Below are 22,063 nucleotides of genomic sequence, written 5' to 3'. Positions count from 1 at the left end.
AAAGGAAACACTGCCTATGAAAAAATGGAGGCATCTAGAGGGAGCTCATCACAGTACTCCGCATGCTTTTCTCCGTTTCAGTGTTTCCCAGCCTCAGCCAATCAGAAGCATCCCCTGGGGCACTTGCTCCCACCCCTAGAGCTTCAGGGAGTTCATGGAAGGCAGTGGGAGAACCCCAAGCATCTGTATTTCTAAACAGAAATGGTTTGAAAAACCCTACCTTACTGAGTTCACCTCCTTTCTTTTGAGTTTAGAATTTATAGCAGAGAGGAGTTAGCGGAACGCAGTGGACAGAGGTTCTATTGTGAGAAGAACCGGGTGACAGTCATTAGCTGTGTAACCTTGAGCAAGTTACCCATCTTCCTTGAGTGTGAGTTTTTTCTCATTTGTAAAACAAGAATGTTAAGAGCACCTACATGAGAACATTATAGAGATTAGATAAAGTAATGGATGTGACTGCCACTGGTAAACTGAATACGTGTGTTTTCCATAAGTGCATTCACTGTGTCAAATCTTCACTGAACAAAGTCATTAAGATGTCCCTTGGGGTTTTGTAATGTGAGACTAAAATCTTAGTAAGGGAGAGTTGGTGAACTAAAGGTCAAGTTGACATAAAATCTGGCTATACGCCAGACTTCACCTTTTCTTGTTTGAACCACCCAGGGAAAGATGGCAACCTTCCAGATCCGTTATCTCATCTGTAAAGGGTGGTGATGATGACTCTTGCTGCCCTCTCAGAGGGGTGAAGATGCTTTATAAATGATGAAATCTGAAGGTGTCTTGTAAACTGTAAAACTCCATACACATTGTTGATGCCTGCCTGTGCAAGAGCTGGAAATGACAAGGCATCAGTTTCAGATGCAGTAATATCCCACCCCTACCCCATCCGAGAAGATCTGCTGACAGGAGGGTCTGCGTCTCAGGCATGACTTTCCACCAGCAGTTCAAGAAACACAAGAGTTCTCAGAGTTTCTGGGATGAAGGTCAGTTCCCTGGGGAGCTGAGAGGCGCTGCTCAGCAAGCAAGGAGTTTGGCCCACTGCGTGCCTGTCATCTTTGCAGGTTCCCAAGAGTTTAATGATGGTGCCACAAGTTTGCACACTGCTGCTGGCTGAAACTGTCAATACTCATCAGATTTCAAAGTGGAACTGTAGACCCTGTGCCTTCGAAGAACTGGGTTCGGGTATCTGTAGAGTTGAGCACAGACTTAAGAGACCATCAGTGAGGAAAGGCCTTACAGGGTGAAACTGCTCACAATGATTAAAAGTGGGGAAGTGAGAACAGCTGTCTGGGAAAATAACGCCACTCAGCGATGGGAATCGGGATGGTGAGGGGAGAAATGGAGAGCTGAGATTGTGAGCAGACAGGATGGCCAGGCGACCACCAGAGCTAGCAAGCTGAGCGTGGACAGATCAGCTGCTGCCAGCCGTGACCACTCTTGGGGAGGAATTCTAGGAAACCAAGGGCGGGGCTCGGCAGTGAGGTTTGGAAGAGGTGAGCTAAGGAGACTGGTACCCCAGAGAACAGTCTCCAGCCTCTTACATTTTTCAGATTTTTTTCAAAGCTTTCTTCTTCTTATCAAACTTTACTCACTTAGAAACCATTCTAGAAATGTGGTATCACATTTATTTACAACCTAAAGGTAACAATTCCTGCATACTTTCCCTTTCATGACATATTACATTAAACAGGATGAGCCTTTAGAAAAAAAAAAACTGCTAAGTACATCTTTGGGGGATGAAGCTGTATTTGTCAAGAACTATTACCTGTAGCTAATGTTCTCAAACTTGAGCTAAGATCAGCATCAACTGGAGGGCTTGTTAAAACAGCAAGTGCTGGCCTACACCCCAGTGTCTGATACGGTAGCTCTGGGGTGAGGCATTTCTAACAAGCTCCCAGGTGATGCTGATGCTGTGGTCCACAGACCATACTTTGAGAGCTACTGCCCTAGAGAACTAGGGATTTTTGACAGGAAGAGAAATAAAAATGCCAAGACCCTCCAGTGGGCAAATACATTCCCTCACCATTAGCATCCCAGTCTTTTAAGTTGAAGTGCAGAAAGGCTACTCCTCTCAAGCAGATCACGTGGCTACTAGTCAGTTTCTCACTATGTGGAAATATTCATAGAAACGCTAAGGGTAATCTGAAAAGGAATCGTAGCATGGTTCACTGAACAAGAGCCGTAGCATGAGGTGGAGGTCCCTTACAGGGTGGTGACACTAAGATCTACCCCCTGTGGGGACAGGCCTGTCAAGGGCAAGGAATACAGAACCACCTGCCTTGGAAGACACTTCTAGATACCAAAATCTTACTGAGTTCCATGTGAGAGGATTTGTCATTCATTTAATCATTCACTCAGGGAATGGTCCCTCTTGTTAGTTACTATATAGAATCTCCTTTCTGAGGAGACATTTTCCATCAGATTTGGGACATTCTAGATCAGTGCTTTCAATAGAAAAATGATGCAAGCCTCATATAATTTTAAATTTTAAAAGTAAAACTAAGTGAAATTAATTGTAATAATTTTATTTAATCCAGTAGATGCAAAATATTTCAACATGTAGGCACTGTAAAAAAACTTATTCAGATATTTTACGTTATTTTCTTATACTGTCTTCAAAATCGAGTGTGCATATAACAGCACCTCTCAGTTTGTACCAGCCGCATTTCAAGTGCCTGATAGTCACATATGGCTCGTGGCTACCTCATTGGACAGAGGAATTCCAGATGATATTTTCTTAATGAGATCAAAGGCAAATCCAATTTCTTAGTGTCAAGTACTTTTAATAATTATTTTACCCCACGTCATCAAGCTCCATCAGACTCCCACGACTCTCCCCCTCTGACCACCCCTGAGAGAAGCTCTCTGTGCCAGAGAGTGATAATTGGTCCCAACTGTCCCTTCTTCCCCCTCTTCTATAGTAATGGCAATTTTAGCTAGACATGTGGCTACCCAGAATAAACGTTACATTTTCCCTGCAGCTAGGTGAAGCCATGAAACTACTTTTTGGTCAGTGAGACATAAACATAAATTCATGCAGCACCTTCCAGAAACCTTCTTTAAGAAACAGCTGGCATCACCCTTTTCCTGTCTCAACCTCCTTCCTCTTGGCGCACATGAGAACCAGATGGCTGGAATTACAGCCACCATCTTGTACCATGAGGTGACCTTGGAAATGGAGGCCACACAATAGACTAGGAGCCCAGTTCCCGGGGATTTTGTGGAGCAGAAGCTATGTCCTGACTATAAGGTGAGAGAGAAATTCTACCATGTTTAAGCCAATGTTGTTTTTCCAGTTATTAACAGCTGAACTTAACTTGCTTTAACTAACTGACATGCCCAGCCGTTCCTGCCTGGCTTGTAAACATGTCACAGGTGGAGACCCCCGGGAAGGAGGAACGAACAGATATAGTGTGCATTCTTTTAGCACAAAATAAAACTAATAATAGCTTATTGAGTGCTTACTTTAACAGGTCTTATGTTAAGTACATCTCTCCTTTAATGCTCACAACAGCGCCCATGTGTAATTAAGGAAATTTAAAAGAAGTGATCCAAGATCACATTGCTAGGAAATGGTGAAGCCAGGATTTGAAACCGGTCTGGATGGCTCCATAAACCATGTTCTCTGCTACATGTATCCCCATAGGTGGAGTCTGGGCCACACAGCAGGAGAGAGAATGGGGCACAAGTCGAGTTTTACAAAGTCAGCAAAAGCTCTGAATTCAAGCTCAGATTCACACCCTTATCCCGGCAAGATTCAGTCAGTGAGTGAAACACGTGAGGATCAGCTGTGTTCCTCTCACCCCGTAAGGAATTCTAGGGGAATGCGGCCTCACCACTTAAAGCCAGTTCCCCTGAAATTTAACCCCTTCGTGAGGGCTTTGCTACCTGTCCAACTATTCTTTTTGTCACCACCTTAGCACTCCAAGGATTTAAAAATTGACATCTAGGGTAAAGCATCTGATTTATTGCTTTTCTAATAAGTATATATTAAATATACACCATTTAAAGAATGATGGAATTGAGAGTGCCTTTGGGTTGTAGAAAGTGGGAGGAGAGTTTAAAAGAGCAATCTTGAGCCAGAAGTCAGAAGAATTTTATTTTTATCAATCTAAACTCTTTTCACACTATGGAAAATGCAAAAGGCAAGGAGTGGACCTCCACGGAGAAGTCAGGGGAAGCAGACATGACTCAAATTTGAGTGGTATCTGTAGACACTAGAGAGGAAGAGCGGGCTTCGAGTGAGCCAAGCACATCCACTTTATCAAGAACCTCAGCAAAGGGAACTGAAGGACAAAGGTCTATGAAGGATGACAACGCATCCCGTCCACAGGAGAACGCTCAATGCAACAACAGCCTAAAACCTTGGAAGAAGGTAACCATTCCTCCATTACCTTCCAAAGTACCACCTGTCAAGCTGCTTCACGGAGACATTGTGGGGGCCTGGTGCCATCATTTAAAGCTGAGCACTAGAGGCTAGAAACTAGAAGCATATAAGTGACTCTGTGAATATGCTTACCCAAATCAAAAGAACATTCCTGTCACAGCCAAGGAGAAAAAGTTACAGGCACGGTCATAGAGAAAATCAAAGGTGGACAAGGGAGAAATGTCTCTGGAAAGGTCTAAGAAAAAGATGTCATCTGAGGGGACTGACCTCCAGAAGTGGCTCCTTCTGGACAGGGTGCCTGCACTGGAAGAGTCTACCGTCTACCACTCTCCTTGCAAGAGTTAATACTGTTGAGACAACGACTTCCACCTGGAGGCTGTGTTGGCCCCCTGGACCAGAACTGCAGCCAGGGTCTGGAAGACGGAGGCAGTGGAATGGCCACAAGAGATTAATGATGTCGGGTGCTGCATCGTCCCCAGGAGAAGTCTTCCTGTGGACATTTGGTTGGGTTCCCCTGCAGTTTCATGCTGATCAAGCCTGGGTTCCTGAAAAACAAGGGAAAGTGAGTGCGTGCTTCTTGCTCCCTGCCTGCCATTTGCCAATGTGCTGTGCTCCAGATGTGTTCAGAGGAACAACGTGTTGATGAAGAGCCTCCAATGAGATTAAAATACGAGGGGAAGGAGCATCTCTCTGGTTGTAAGTCGTAGAGGCAAGGTTACTACAGTCAAGCTCCCTGACAGCTGAACTCCCGCCCTACCCACACCCTCCATCCTTCCTACCTACAAGGCTCACAGTAGACTGGTGGGTGGCAGGTGTTACCCGTAGACCCCTAAAGGAGGCTGCTTTGCGCTGGAATACATGGTTTGGGATACAGAGACTCTTTTGTTTAAAAATGGAAAAACATTTCACAAGTTACCATTCATTCCAGCTAACAAGATGAAAAAGTCATTCACGCTGCCAAGCGTCTGCCCTTCTGAAATAGAAATGCCCTCCACAGCTTCTAAGTGGGAACATCTTCAGTGGAGCATCGTGAAGAAGTTGAATGAAGAAACAGCAATGGTTTGCTTCCATGCTGGAGTTCCCTCTTCAGAATGCTGCCTGCCTTAGAGCTGCTCCCTTCTAATTTAAGTGTCTGACTTCGAACTGTTGAGTATTTTAAGCCACAGAGAAAGCTGTTGTTCTCTCTCCCTCCCTCCCCAAAACACGATTCTTAAAATACAAAACGACATTTTCCAAGTTTTCTTAGTAACCTGAGACTGTTTGTTTATGGTTTAACTCTGGGATAAAAATACAGGGCACTTTGCCAGTGTTATTATTTGTCTCGTATATTTCTGCTGCTCAAAAATGTTTAAGGCGGGCCGGCCTGGTGACACAGTGGTTAAATTTGCACATTCCGCTTGGGGGGCCCACGTTCACTGGTTCGGATCCCAGGTGTGGACCTACATGCTGCTTGTCAAGCCATGCTGTGGCAGGTCCCACATATAAAATAGAGGAAGATGGGCACAGATGGCTCAGGGCCAATCTTCTTTAGCAAAAAGAGGAGGATTGGCAGCAGACGTTAGCTCAGGGCTGATCTTCCTCAATGAAAAGAGGAGGATTGGTGGCAGAGGTTAGCTCAGGGCTGATCTTCCTCAAAAAAAAAAAAGTTTGAGGTTGCTTCCCAATCGTAAATACATAATGAGTTGAATTTAAAATGTGTATGTAAAATAACTAATCAACTATATATTTAGGGGACCATATTCATCACATGCAAATTATTTTTAATGTTCTGAACTCAGAGTAGGATTAAGCCAAAGAGTATGATTTTCTTTTGGATGATTCATTTTTAATGTTTTGTGTACTTCCTACATCTATAGTCCTGGGAGTCTTGGAAGATGTTTGATGTTTTTCACTTGTTTTCACAGCGGTCTCCAACATTGCTTCATTGTGAGTACAGGATCTTTCCCCTCTCCAATGAAGGTACAAAAAGCTCTGCACTGGAAGGAGTAGCAGAGTTGGAAAGTTCAGGCCACGGTAGAGAGTGGTTCGGGCAAGAATCCTCAAACATTTAAGATAAAGAGGAAAGTTTATTGAGGAGCAGGATATTTCCGTGCTCTCACAGTGTCTCTCTCCTGATTGCTCATTGGCACTCGGAATTCTTCAGTGTAATAAATGCACACCTTTTATTCATTTTAAAAAAAAAGGTGGAATCATTTCATGTCCTGGCTTATGAGCAGGTTGCCCAAAATGATGAGTTTCTGAGGGTGGAGGTTGTGTTGCCTTGTCATTGCTGAATCACCCTCTCTTATCACTGTGCAAACAGCAAGGCTGCAGTGAGTTTTGTGGAATGAAAAGTGTCCTGCATACTGCTTAATGCCACTTCACGTTCTCTCGGCCCCATCTGTCTCTTGTTCCAGCTGCTGCAGAGACCAGCATGACAGCAGGCTCTGAGCAACTTCACACGGGCACTCTATCCTTCCTGCCTCTTGCCTTGGTGCTTCCCTGTCAACACAGAGGTCTAGGCGTCTCGAAACCCCACAACGCCTGTGCAACACGGAAGTACGTGGGAGTTAACACCCCATGGGACCAATGGGAGACAGGAATTGATGAATAAACTCTTCTTCCTTTCTTCTCTCTAATAGACTATTCAGATACAGAATTTATCTGGCTTTTTGGAGGATACTTGTGATGGTCCCATGGGATCAAATAATTAGAAGCAACCAACTCAGGAACATATCGACCTGGTGGCTCTCGCTGCCTCACTTTCTTTGTCTCTTCACCCTGCTACCTGGGGTCATAATCTCTCATAAAGAAATAGCACATAAACCCTTTATCTTAGGCCCTTATTTTTGGAGAGCCCAGACTAAGACAAAGTAAAAACATCCAGATGAATTGTTATACACTGAGCCATCTTAATTGCTAAATTCAAATCAAAAGAAATGGTGGATGCCATCTCTCAGAATCACATAACCCACCACCCTGAATACCAATGGTAGCTATTTATATCAGCCGCAGGAGCATGGCCCAGAGCAGCGAGGCCCCATTCTGACTCCTGCAATAGTCTTCTTTCTCCACAAGAAGCACAGCCTCTCCAGGATTCTTAAGGACAGGAGGATACGATACTGCTGTGTCAGGGTTCATCTCAGGATGCTGAAAACAAATGTTGACAGTAAATGGTGGCACAAGGGTGCCCACAGCTAATGTCTGAAATTTTACAAATCTCTAGAAGTTTATCAGTTCTACTAAAAAGCAGCAACCTGAGGGGCCAGCCTGGTGGCGTAGTGGTGCCAGTTTGCACACTCCACTATGGCAGCCTGGGGTTCGCAGGTTGGGATCCAGGGCATGGACCTAGCACTGCTCATCAAGCCACGCTGTGGCAGCATCCCAGGCAAAATAGAAGAAGACTGGTACAGAGGTTGGCTCAGTGACAATCTTCCTCAAGCAAAAAGAAGAAGATTGGCAACAGATCTTAGCTCAGAGCCAATCTTCCTAACCAAAAAAAAAAAAAAAAAAAGCAAACCTGAAGAGGAGCTGACAGAGCAAACAACTAGCTATAAGAAAATGTTATTTTTTTATAGCATTTATTGAATATTTACTCTGTGCCAGGCCAGGGTTCATCACTAGATCTTCACAAAAGCCCTGTGATAACATTTTTAACTCATCGATATCTGAAGGGTTTAGAAGTTTTTAACTTATCCATGTTCTCACTGCTAGGAAGTGGAAGATGCCAGCCAGCTTCCAGGCTGCTTTTACAGGAGAGAAGAATAAATCTCTCTGTGTAGCCCATGTTGGGGTGGTGGTTTCTGTTTTATGTAGCTGAAATTAATGATAGCTAGTACACTTACCTAATTACCCGGGAATTCTGATACTACTGTAGGTTCAAGCCCCAATCCTGAAACTGGGGAAATAGACCCTAGCAGACACCCTAAGCAGCTGTAATCATGAGATACTCATCCCAATGTGCCTCAGAGAAGGGAAAATCAATAATCATCTGATGCAAGACAGGTGTGTCACAGAAAAGTCCCACAAGACAGTTCCTCAGTGTTCCAAGGTCTTTTACAGGTGTAATGACTCACTTTTTCCCTCACCGCAAAATGGACACACGGGAAGTGATAAATAGGAATGTACTTACAGAGATTTGCAATAGGACTGCAGGAAAAAGTTATCACAGTTCATTCATTTATTCATTTAACAGGCACTTATTAAGCCCTGAGAAGCAGCAGAGATGAAAAGGTGAGCCCTGCCCTGTAGGAGTTCCCAGGTCTGCCAAAAGGGGTGCGTAAGGAGTCGGCCTACATGCTGCAGTGTGGGAGTGGGGCCCCTGTGCAGCCCAGGGGAGCATGAACAAAGGCGCCGGATCCAGTGTGGAGGGAGGAAGGAGGGCTTCCTGGAGGAAGTGATACCCAAGTGAGTCCTAAAAGTGGAGAAGTGTCCCTAGGCAAATAAGTCTGGGTAGGGAGTAACAGGAGGGGTAGGGAGTAACAGGAGGGGCAGGGAGAGAGCTCAGGGTGCGCCTGGAGAACTCGGAGCAGCGCTGCGTGGTGGGAAACACGGGGAGGAGGTGAGGCCGCTGCGGCGTGTGGGAGCCACATCAGAAAGGCTGGGCACCCAGGTGTCTAGATCACCTGGAAAGCTATGAGAGCATGGAAGGCTTTTAAAAGGGAAGTACCGTGAGAATCATTGGCGTTTAGACAGATCTCTAAGATGCTGCTCCCCATGTGGGCTCTCTGACCCTCCCTGCTCTAACTCTGAAACAAGGAACTGGTGCAATTTTTTTTAAATAACATAACTTGTCTGAATCTAGACCGATAGGAATGTGCAAGTAACCCCTGTCCTCATCTGGGAAACTAACTTGGCTCTCAGAGTGTTCATGCCAGATTCTCTCCTCCTGGGACGTGCCTGGTGCACACACCTGAACTGGGAAAAGAGATGCTCGCGATTCGTTTTGGGAACCGATTCAAGCAAAAGCCAGGAGCAAGGCCTAGAGCTGAAAGAAGGTTAAGGCTCAGGACTCGGGATGAGGGCTCCGTGATAATATGTCGTCAGCTGGATGGCTGCAGGGACTGAGGACCCAACAGGTGCCCACACTCATCCCGTGAGATGGTACCTCTACGGGAATTTTCTTCATATTTGAACATTACCTGCAGATTCCAGGGGGTTTCCACAGGATGGGACCTGGGTTGGACCCCCAGTGGCTCCTGGTGTAATGAGGAAGGACCCCTACACCTCTCTTCACCACCTCCGCACACTTTGGCCAAACGTGATGGATCCCTTGTCGGCAATTCCTCGTCTCCTTTTACAGAGTTTGGAGCAGGAGCCCTGATGCCAGGCAGGGACTCAGTCTGCCATGTTCACAGCTGTATCCTCAGCATCTAGTACAGTCCTGAGCACGTGGTAGGTACTCAAGAAATATTTGTGAAATAAATGAACAAATATCAGTCACTTGTGCCTTTGCATGTATAATAATAGTGAACATATATCATGTTTACCATGTGTTCTAAGCATTTTACAAATGTCTTATCCTCGAAATACTATAAGGGAAATATTATTATTATCCCCTTTTTACAGATGAGAAAAATTAGGCACAGAAAGGCTAAGTGACTTGCCTAAGGTCACACAGCTATCAGTATAGACCCTAGAGCCACAAAAAGAAATTAGTATTTGTTAAATGAATACTAACATTTCTGGTTCCTTTGGGACCCCACAACTTTTTCAATTTGAAGTACTTGTAGGTTTTGGTTGTTGATTAGGTAGCATTATTAACAGATAAAGATAAATTTGTTTATCTTCTAGATATGAATTGCAATTCAAACACTGGAAGAAGAGAATGAGTCTCAAGGGGAGAAAACCTTAAAATCTTCCACCACAGTCCCATTACAGTACCCTTAAAATAAAACCAAAACACCCAGCCTTGGCCTGTCTGATCAGCCCTAAATCTTATTGCCCTTGGTCACTAAGGTCTCTGTCACATTGGCCAGCTTTCTGCTCTTCAAACAAGTCAAGCGTGTGCCCTCCTGCTAGGCTCTGTACGGGAAATACTCTCCCCCGAGGTTTTCTCCTGGCTGGATAGCTTCTCACTGTTGAGGTCTCGGCTTAAACGTCACTCCTTGTTGAGGCCTTCCTCAAACACCCAGTCTAAAGAACCCCCCCCTCCGTCCCACTCCCACCCTATCTGGCTGATCATTTTCTCTCTATCCCCTTCACCTGTTTTATTTTCTTCGTAGTACTTATCACCAGCAGAAATACTCATTCATGTTTACTTGCTTGTTTCCTTATTTCATCTTCTCACTTGAGACTATAAAACCCATGAGAGAGATCGGAGATGTGGGCAGCATATAGAAGGAGTGTAATTCATATTTATTAAATGACAACTCGACAAATTGCAAATCTTTGCCAAGCACTGGCCAACACCACGTGAAGTGAGGAAAGGACCCTCAATCTCCAGGCACCTGATCCATGCAGGATAAGATATCCGGGCCCCAGAGCTTCTGCATCAAAGGCTCTCTGCTAACACCCAGTTGCCCCTAAAGACTCCCAAAGGCCCCCTCGCAAATCTGAGCGAGCAAACTGGGAGCTTTGCACATGAGGCAGACGACTGTGAAATCAAACCGAGAGACGCTTTGGCAGCACTGAGGATGCGGGAAATCTGTGAGGCTGCTCCCAAGCTTCCTGGGGAAGAAAGAGTTGGTACCAGGCCTAGTTGTCAACAGGGAGGGTGGTTGCTGTTCCAGTTCTATAGTCTGGGATGTAGCATAAGATTTCACGTGGAAAAAAAACCGTTCCTTGGGTTTAAAAAACCTAGTTTTGGAAACTGTTCCTTTAGAGAATTTCTCCTCCTTGTGCACAGAGTGAAAGTGCTAGAGGAGAAGAAAGTCTTTACTGAAGTCTTTCTCAATATTCAGAATAGAAATGGTAAATGTTGTCCTTTCCAGGTAGAAACTTGAAACTTCAAGGCTGGGCACCCTGCCCGCAGGCCCAGGGAGCTGAACGTGTTTGCCCCTCCATGCTGCCTTCTCTCCTCACAAGGCGGTAGTAGTGCTCATGGCCCACTCCACGCAAAACACGTTCGAAACCTAGGGCACTCAAACATGCGGCTGACGTGGGTCATTTTTTCCAACAGGAAGAGAAACCAGGAAAATAATCTCCCTAAAAATAACTCAATCAATGGGCACCCTACGCCCAAACCCCGCCAGGTGCCCACACCTCCTCCGTGTAAGGGAACGGCATCCTTGCTGGCAGCTGATGATGCCCGCCAGCACGCCAGAAGGCTTTGGTATAGGTCTTCTCACAGCCATCGGAATGATTTGGAATGTTTAGCTGAAAACAAACTCCTTCCTCTCATTCCAGCGTCATGCCTTTAAACTCTCAAGGTGCCACTTCCCCTCCTGCTGGGTGGAGAGTGGCAGGGGGTTTTGCAGCAAAGCATAGGCCCAGCAGCACAGCGCAGCCGCCCCCACACCTCTGCGTTGTGACTGCCACCTCACTGCTGCTAGGCAAGGGATAATTGGCGGTGTTGGAACGCGGCCAAGATTCGGCAGCATACAGAGCAGGCATCTAAACACATGGCACTGGGCCAGCATTTGAGCTCTGACCGTGGGGTAGGTGCCAAGGTCACCACACAGCTCAGTGTGACCTCAGAGGTCAGGATGCCCTGAGTGCGCCCTGGCTCCTGCTTGTTCATCTTCCATGCCACACTTGCTACATGCTATCAGCTTCCTAGGGCCACAACAGGAAGGTGTTAGGTGACATCTGAGTCCTGCAAGGTATGCAGGTGGTGACTGCACACCACCCACAAGTTGGCTGCTGACAATCGCAAGTATATTTAGGGAAGGAGATGAGCACAGCCCTTGGGTACTGAGAGTACTGGCGCAGGGCTCTTTGCATTGTGCCAGGGAGCCCATTAGCAACGGAGAACTTGTTCCATGCCAGCTGGAAACTCAATCCCTTTTAACTTTAGTCAGGGAGAGAACAGCATCTGATACGTAAAGAGCCACACCCTTGTGGGCAGTCAAACGATTGATTAATTGAATCCAGCAACCTACGTGTCTGCGTCTCTTGTTGGAGGTCACCCCACCACCTCACCCTCCGTCGCTAAACTGCCGTCATGGGAGCCCAGCTACAGCCCTAGTCCTGAGGCTGTGGCCACTGGGGACAAGTAGGGAAGGTCTTAGGTGGAGTACCTACCACTCTCAGAAGCAGGGGCAGGCATCCTGTTTCACCAGGGGAGCCAAGAGACCATTCTGGCCCAGGTCTCAGTTCACAAAGGGCCTCAAGTGTAGAATTTTGAAATGATCTGCAAAAGAAAATATATATACAGTCACCAAGATACCTGACAAGAGTGAAAGAAAATGACATTCAAGATAAAACTTTAAATTAGCATCATTCTACCAAATGATGCTGCTTGGAGAGCATTAAAATAACAACAATAATAATAATTACTGACACTTGTATAGTGCGTACTGTTCTAAGAGTCTAGGTACTCTTCTGAGACGTGCATTTAATCCTCACATACCCTGCGAGGAGGTCCTACTATGCCCATTTTATAGATTAGAAACTGAGGTACAGAAAGATCAAAAAAACGTGCCCAAGATCACACAGCTCCTAAGATCAAACAGCTGATAAGTGCTGGGCCGGGATTTGAACTCAGGCTGTGTGGGCTCCAGAGTCCCTCTGCTTAACTACTTGACTATGAAGTAATCAATTTAAAAATAAATCCTTGATAATAGCACAATCACATCTCCATTTTACGGGTTAAAATCATTCACCTCTTAGCATGGAAACACTTGGCATTTCAGTGTTTTTTAATATTCCCGGAGTCTCTAAAAATGGAAGAACCCCAGGCTCTCCAAAAGGCCTTGGGTCAGGCCAGCAACAGCCTGTCTTCTTCATGAGGATTGCTCCTACTCTAGAGAAAATTCATCCAAGTTCTGGATGAGGCTGTTGGAAGCCCCATGAGTGAGCCTTTCTCTATGCTGCCGAGTCACCGTTTATTTGGTCACGTCAGTTTCTCAACTCCAAGCTCTCAAATTCAGGATCAAAGAGCTTCTCTGTACCTAATAACTGGCAATGCCAAGGCCCCAAAGGGCTCTGACTCCGTCCCAGCCCCTCCAATGCAGTGGCAGCATTTGGGGGGCAGTGCCAGCTACCGAGCCAAGGTGCTGGGAGACGTTGCCCAATGTGAGCTCTAACTGACCTACAAAATGAAAAGTGGCTTTTCAAAGCTGGCAGTTGAATTGGGAAATCTATCAGAAATAGAGGCCTGAGTAGGCTAGAGGGGAACACTGTACAATTACTATTTGGTATATGGACAGCAGGATGGATTCACTCAAAACCCATCTACCAGCCCTCCCTGGGAAGGCACCGTGCTAGGCACTGTGGGAATGGAGATGAATGAGACACAAGAATGCAGAACAGGGGCAATGAGCACACAAACAAATCACTGTATTACAGTGTGGCTGGTAAAGTGGACCATGGCATGTATGAGTGCTATGAGAGCCCAGAGAGGGGGCTTTTCATTCTGCAGAGGGCATTCGTGGAAGGCTCCATTACAGGAGCTGCCATTCACAGGCAGCCTCTAAGGATGAGCAGGTGTTGACTTAGCCAAGAAGAGATTGCTGAGTGAAGGCCAAAGAGAGGCAGCAGGGACACAAGAGCAAAGGCAAGGGCCCCAAATGCCATCCAATCTATCATCATCTCTCCACCTTTGAGCAAACTTCCTGTTAGTTAGTCAATTTAATGAATACTTACTGAGCACCTATTATGTGACTCGTAATGCTCCAAAATTTGGGAGTACTACCTGAAATTCTTAATAAAGTTCCAGAAAAGAAAAAGAACTGGGTGTTTCTCAACGAACTGTTTCTAACACATGTTTATTTTCAGAATCTAAAGTCAGCAGAGGCCATAGGACAAATGCAAAATTACAGACACACACCCCTCCTACACACACTTCCTTGAGGATGGGGACTGTGGAGGGTATTTAGAGCATTTCCATCTTCAGGCTTGATTCCCTTCTTGGATTATATCTGTCAGGTTGGCATCCTTTTCAGGGACTTTTAGCAACAGATCACACTCCCAGCAGGGCCTTGGGACTTGAATGTTCCCCAACAGGGTAGCTATGATCAAAGACAGATGACTTCATGTACAAGCACAGCGAGGCTATCATGCCATCTTTAGGGATGTGGAGTACCAATCTGACTCTTTGTTCTCTGTCCCTTCATTGCCCTTAAATACTCCAGAAAAAAATCTGCTTCCAGGAGGAAGCCAACCATGCCCTACCCCCTACTAAAGTTTCCAGGCCTGGTGTGGGCTGGAGCTGCCAGAAAGAACTTTAAATGAAATTTAGAGTTTTAACTAACACCTATGACCAGACACTTTTATTACTGGACTGACATCATGTTTGTGACAACAAGTAATTGGAAAACCTTTAATTATCTACAGATGGCTAGAAAAGTCAGGAGACCTGCCCTAAACAAACCCAGGGCGCTAAAGGGAACTAGCTCCACAGAACAGGTTCAAGCAGGTGATGAGGAAAAGAATTTAGTGGGTTTCTCCTTGCACTCTCCAAAGTTCTGCTCGTACAATGTAATGCTTACCTAGTTTCCCCAGGGATGCACAATATTCTGCTAGCCCAGCAGGTTGAAAGATGTCATTGGCACTGTGGCTGGCTGGGTTCAAATCCCATTTCTACACTTACAGGTTTGTATAAAATTAGGCAGAGCATTTATCCTCTGTGCACCTCGATTCATTCATTGGTAAGATGGGGATAATCGTAGGACCTACCTCGAGGAGCTGTGATGCAGACTCAATGGCTGCAAAGAGCTTAGAACAGGGTCTGGCACATAGTAAGTGTTCGATCATCATCATCTTAATCGCTGGAGACCTTGAAGTTAATCAAAGTTTTGCTCAGTGACCTCTAAAGAGAAAGAGGTTAGTAAGCATTTGGAATCTTGCTCCAACCAGGACAAAGCTGATCCCACTAAGTGTGAGTCCCGTACAGGGCCGCAACACCCTCCATCCTCTTCTCCAGATTTCTGCCTCCAGGACCCGGTTCAATGCCTGTTCACAGTCAATGCCAAGGAAGGCTTGTTAACCAAATGAATGAAAGAGTGAATGAATGAATGCCTACCTGCTTATGCTCTGGCCACCTTGATCTGGTTACTCAGGCCAGGTGAGTGGTAAGAATCTCCCACCTTTCCTTCCCCTCAAGGGAGGAGCCTCCTGAATCTACTAGGACTCCTCAGAAACTCTTCCCAACATGAATCCCTCACTCCAGCCTCTGATGGCTGAAAGGAGATGGTCCTAAGCAATGAATCTCAAACTGTAGCACACATCAGAATCACCTGAAGTGCTTTTTAAAATATAGTTGCTGTGTTGAAAACTGGCCCACCCCAGAATTTCTGGTTTAGTAGGTCTGGACCAAGAATTTGCATTTCTAAAACTTTCCAGGTGATGCTGATGCTACTGGTCCAGGGACCACACCTGAAGAGACATTGTTCTTAACCATGGATTTGATTTCATCACCCACTGCCTAAAAATCTCCGAGAGTTCCCTGAAAAAAGTCCACAAACTAAAGCTACTAAATAAAGTCCACACCCCGTAGGCTTGGGCTCTTCCAACTTAGCCCCAGTCCAACCTCCTGACCTTATTTCCTGCCACTCCTCTTCATTCTCTAGCCACATGGAGGTGCTCTCTATTTCATGAACACTCCTGTCGCTCTGCCTTTGCACTGCTCCCTCTGCCTGGAATGCCTTTCTCCCCTTTGCTAACTAAGTTCCCTGAAGACCTGATCCAAATGTCAGCCTCTGTGTCACATTCTCCGAGTTCCTCTGGACATACTACGTGGCCACAGCACACTGTACATGGCCCGACTGTCGCTCTTGTGCATTGTCTTTCAGGAATCTGTTATATTACTGGACTGTCATTGCCCCTCCAGCCATGACCAAGTTTTATTCCTATTTGATGCTCAGCGTCCAGCACAACATTTGCCAAAAGGAGCAGTTTAGTACACATATGATGAATAATTGAATTCCAGACTGCCATTGTCCCAGTTAATATCTGTAGCCTGCTCCACAGATGTTTACTGTATTAATCAGCTATTGCTGTAATAATGCTCCATAACAAACACACACCCATACACACACAATCTCCAACAACAACTATTTTTCTCACTCAGCTAGGGCAGCTCTGCTTCAGGCAGCAATTTGCCTGGGCTGGGCTGCAGGCTGCAGGTTGGGTTCAGAGTTGCTCTACACAGTTCCTCATTCTAGGACCAAACTATGCAGGACATGTTCTTCTCATGGTGGGTCACAGGAGCACAAGAGGTCAAGCTAAATTATGCAAGTACGTTTATAGACTCTGCATCCAGATATTTCCATTACCTTGCTTAAGAAAATGACTGCCACTGGTTATAGTAATTTTTGTTTTTAATTTGATTTGTGTATATATTGCACCATGTTTAAGATGTGGCTAATTATTTTGAAATCTACCTTGAACTTCAGTCATGCCTGCAGTTGTTCAAGTACTTAAAAAGTCATCTACAAGTGATATGACATCAGCAACACGATGGAGTGAGCTGTTCCCTTTGTCTCTCCCCCTCTGAATTACAACTAAACAGACATTCACCGACCAATGGAGGATACCTACACAGCACAACAGGACCCCATAGAGACCCACGCAGCTATACATCTAAAGGTTGATGGACTAGATCCCTGGGAAAGAATGGAGATAGGTGAGCCTACCACTCCCTCTCCCCAACAACAGTGAGCCAGGTCGCAGAGCCTCACACAGCAGCAGGCGCAACTCTAAGAGGAGTCGGGGCAGTCCAACCTGAGCACAAATGCTATCCTGGCCTACAGGAGTGCTCTCTATGCCACGGTGGCCCTTCCAGTGGGAGCCCTCCTCACTAAGTGGCTGGATGGATTAAAAAACAAGACCCAACAGTGTGCTGCCTCCAGGAAACACATCTCAGCTCTAACAACAACCATAGGCTCAGAATGAAGGGATGGAAGATAATACTTTAAGCAAATGGCAAACAAAAGGAAACAGGTGTTGCCATACTTCAAGATAAAAAAGGCAATGAGAGACAAAGAGAGGCAGTACATAATTATAAAAGGAAAATTCCACCAAGAGGACATAACAGTTATGAATATATATGTACCTAATACAGGAGTACCGAAGTATATAGAGCAACCATTAACAGATCTAAAGGGATAAATTAACAGTGACACAATAATAGTAGGGGACCTCAACACTCCACTTTCATCAATGGATAGATCATCCAGACAGAAAGTCAACAAGGAAATAGTGGATTTAAATGAAACACTAGATCAGATAGACAATAGATATATATAGAACATTCCACCCAAAAATAGCAGAATACACATTATTCTCAAGAGCACATGGAACATTCTCAAAGATAGACCATATCTGGGGAAACAAGGTAACCCTTAATAAATTTAAGAAGATTGAAAACATATCAAGCTTCTTTTCTGACCATAATGCTATGAAACTAGAAATCAACTACAAGAAAAAGGCTGAGAAAATGACAAATATTTGGAGACTAAGCAATATGCTACTGAACATCCATTGGATCAATGAAGAAACCAAAAGGAGAAATCAAAAAATACCTGGAGACAAATGAAAGTGAAAATACAACATACCAACTCTTATGGGATGCAGGAAAAGCATTTCTAAGAGGGAAATTCATAGGAATACTGGCCCACCTCAACAAACAACAAAAATCTCAAATAAGTGATCTTAAACTACACCTGACAGAACTAGAAAAAAAAGAACAAACAAAGCCCAAAGTCAGTAGAAGGAAGGAAAAAATAAAAATTAGAGCAGCAGAATTAAATGAAATAGAGACTTAAAAAACAGTGGAAAGGATCAATGAAACTAAGAGTCGGTTCTTCAAGAAGATAAATAAAATAGAAAAACCCTTAGCCAGACTCACTAAGAAAAAAAGAGAGAAGCCTCAAATAAACAAAATTAGGAATGAAAGAGGAGAAATTAAAACAGATACCACAGAAATACAAAGGATTATAAGAGAATACTATGAAAAACTATATGCTAATAAAGTGAATAACCTAGAAAAAATGGATAAATTCTTAGACTCATACAACCTTCCAAAACTGAGTCAAGATGAAATAGAGAATCTGAATAGACTAATCACAAGTAAAGCGATTGAAGCAGTAATCAAAAACCTACAAAAAAACAAAAGTCCAGGACCAGATGACTTCTTGGGAGAATTCTACCAAACATTCAAACAATATTTAATACCTATCCTTCTCAAGCTATTCCAAAAAGATGAAGAAGACAGAATGCTTCCTCACTCATTCTTTGAGGCCAACACCACCTTGATACAAAAACCAGACAAGGACAACACAAAGAAGGAAAATTACAGGCCAATGTTGGTGATGAACATAGATGCAGAAATCCTCAACAAAATATTGGCAAGCCCAATACAGCAATACATTAAAGGGATCATACACTATGATCAAGTGGGATTTATACCAGGGATGCATGGATGGTTCAACATCTGCAAACCAATCAATGTGATACACTACATTAACAAAATGAGGAATAAAAATCACATGATCATCTCAATAGATGCAGAGAAAGTATTTGACAAGATCCAACATCCATTTAGGATGAAGACTCTCAATAAAATGGGCATAGAAGGAAAGTACCTCAACATAATAGAAGCCGTATATAACAAACCCACCACCAACATCATACTTAACAGTGAAAAACTGAATGCCATCTCTTGAGAAGAAGAACAAGAGAAAGGTGCCCACTTTTGCCACTCCTATTCAAAATATTACTGGAGATTTTGGCCAGAGTAACTAGGCTAGAAAAATAAATAAAAGGTACCCATATTGGAAAGGAAGAAGTGAAACTCTTCCTGTTTGCAGATGACATGATTCTATATATAGAAAAACCTAAGGAATCCACCAGAAAACTACTAGAAATAATCAACAACTACAGCAAAGTTGCAGAATACAAAACCCACTTACAAAAATCAGTTGCACTTCTATACACTAATAACAAACTAGCAGAAAGAGAAGTCAAGAATACTAACCCATTTACAATTACAGCAAAAATAATAAAATATCTAAGAATAAATTTAAATGAGGAGGTGAAAGACCTCTATACACTGAAAACTATAAGACATTATTGGAAGAAATCAAAGAAGACATAAAGAAATGGAAAGATATTTTATGCTCATGGATTGGAAGAATAAACATAGTTAAAATGTCCATGTTACTGCAAGAAATCTAAAGATTCAATGCAATCCCAATAATATTCTTCATGGAAATAAAACAAAGAATCCTAAAACTTATGTGGAACAACAAAACACCATGCGATCCTGATAGCAATAGCAATAGCGATCCTGAGAAAAAAGAACAAAACTGGAGATATCATAATCCCTGACTTGAAAATATACTACAAAGCTATAGTAATCAAAACAGCATGGTACTGGTACAAAAATAGACAATCAATGGAACAGAATTGAAATCCCAGAAATAAAACCACACATCTATGGACAGCTAATCTTTGACAAAAGAATCAAAGGCATGCAATGGAGAAATGAAAATCTCTTCAATGAATGGTATGGGGAAAACTGGATAGCCACATGCAAAAGAATGAAAGTAGACCATTATCTTACACCATATGCAAAAATTAGCTCAAAATAGATTAAAGACTTAAATGTAAGACCTAAAAACATAAAACTCCTAGAAGAAAATATACGCAGTACATTCTTTGGCGTCAGTCTTAGCAGCATCTTTTCAAATGTCATGTCTACTCAGGCAAGGAAAACAAAAGAAAAAGTAAACAAATGGGTCTACATCAGACTAAAAGTCTTCTACAAGGCAAAGGAAACCATGCACAAAATCAGAAGACAACCCATCAACTGGGACAAAATATTTGCAAATCATATATCTGACAAGGGGTTAATCTCCAAAATATATAAAGAACTCATACAACTAACAACAGCAAAAAAAACAACCTGATCAAAAAATGGGCAGAGGATATGAACAGACGTTTTTCGAGAGAAGATATACAGGTGGCCTAGAAGCACATGAAAAGATGTTCAACATCACTAACTTTTAGGGAAATGCAAATCAAAACTACAACAAGATATCACCTTACACCCATCAGAATGGCTATAATTAACAAGACAAGAAATAACAAATGTTGGAGAGGATGTGAAGAAAAGGGAGCCCTTATGCACTGCTGGTGGGAATGCAAACTGGTGCAGCCACTAGGGAAAACAGCATGGAGATTTCTCAAAAAATTTAAAAAAATAGAAATACCATATGATGCAGCCATCCCACTGCTGGGTATTTATCCAAAGAACTTGAAATCAATAATTCAAAGAGATTTATGCATCCCTATGTTCATTTCAGCATTATTCACTATAGCCAAGATGTGGAAGCAACCCACGTGTCCATCAACTGATGAACGGATGAAGAAAGTGTAGTGTATGTATGTATATATATACAATGGAATACTACTTAGCCATAAAAAAGACAAAATTATCCCACTTGCAATAACATGGATGGGCCTTGATGGTATGATGTTAAGCGAAATATGCCAGACAAAGACAAACACTGTGCGATTTCACTCATATGTGGAAGATAAAGATACACATGGATAAAGAGAACAGATTAGTGGTTACCGGGGGAGGGGCAAAAGGGGTAAAGAGGCACATATGTATAGTGACAGATAAAAATTAGGCTATTGGTGGTGAGCACGATGCAATCTATACAGAAACTGATAAATAATAATGTACACCTGAAATTATACAATGTTATAAACCATTATGACCTCAATAAAATAATTGGAAAAAGAAGATTTTCAAGATAAAATATGAAATACTTTAGTATAAAATTTTGTTGGGAAGGTAAATTGGAGTTCACAGAGAAAAAAGGACAATACAAATTTTCACTCTATTAAAGAAGAATTGGTTCATATAAATAAATAAATAATCAGATGTTATAAACATTAAAAAGTCGTCTAAAATAAAAGATTATGCAAAATAATGTGCCGTGTTGTGGTTTGAGGGCGATTCTAGGTAGTCTGATGGTCTACAGACTATGGTGGAATCAGGTGGGCTGGAAGGATGGCAGAGAGAACTAAGAAATCAAAGCCCTCGGACAAACGCACGTCCTTCTCCCCAGAGCCAGGTAAGAAAACTCTATTACAGTTCTATATACTATAGTTCTTGTGCCCTCGGAAAATAAGAATATGCTTTATTACAGAGCACTGGAGATTTACTCTGAAACAGGGGACCCTATGACTCACACTCCGCTGGTAAGACAGGACAGACCTACCGACTTCCCAGGGTATTAACCGGAGGTGGTGAACTTATTCTTGCCTCACCGCTTCGTCCTTGAACTTTTGTCTACCGCAGGCCTGGGCTGGAAACTCCAAAAGGGCTAGACTTACCCCTTGCATTTTTTACATTACCATTTGCAAAGTCATTATATTCATTATTAGAAACTCCCACTGTTAGAGAAATACCATTCTAGCCTGTTGTGTTGAAAATACAATTTCCATTCTTTTACAAAATGTTACAGGCCACGAAATTTCTCTTTATCAGTCCAATCCTTCTATTCATAATGGTACTTTCCCTGAGCTGGGCCTCATTCACTATGATTTCACTTAGTACTTAATCCAAAGGCTCACAAGCAG

General features: G+C 43.5%; 1 long non-coding RNA gene across 3 annotated transcripts in view; it reads right to left on the bottom strand.

Annotated features, from left to right (window-relative positions):
* Positions 1–4,074: 4,074 nt before the first annotated feature.
* Positions 4,075–22,063, bottom strand: part of LOC138923378 (uncharacterized) — a 49,184-nt gene continuing 31,195 nt past the window's right edge. For all 3 annotated transcript variants that reach the window (XR_011436896.1, XR_011436895.1, XR_011436897.1), the window contains exons 2-5: positions 15,146–15,278; positions 12,551–12,659; positions 9,508–9,767; positions 4,075–4,932 (exon numbers count right to left, since the gene is read on the bottom strand). This is a non-coding gene — a long non-coding RNA (uncharacterized lncRNA). The remainder of the gene's footprint in view (positions 4,933–9,507; positions 9,768–12,550; positions 12,660–15,145; positions 15,279–22,063) is intronic.

This window comes from Equus caballus, chromosome 1, assembly GCF_041296265.1.
Source record: "Equus caballus isolate H_3958 breed thoroughbred chromosome 1, TB-T2T, whole genome shotgun sequence".
Lineage (NCBI taxonomy): Eukaryota > Metazoa > Chordata > Mammalia > Perissodactyla > Equidae > Equus > Equus caballus.
The sequence above is the reverse complement of the archived record's forward strand: the minus strand, read 5'-3'. Positions and strand labels throughout refer to the sequence as shown.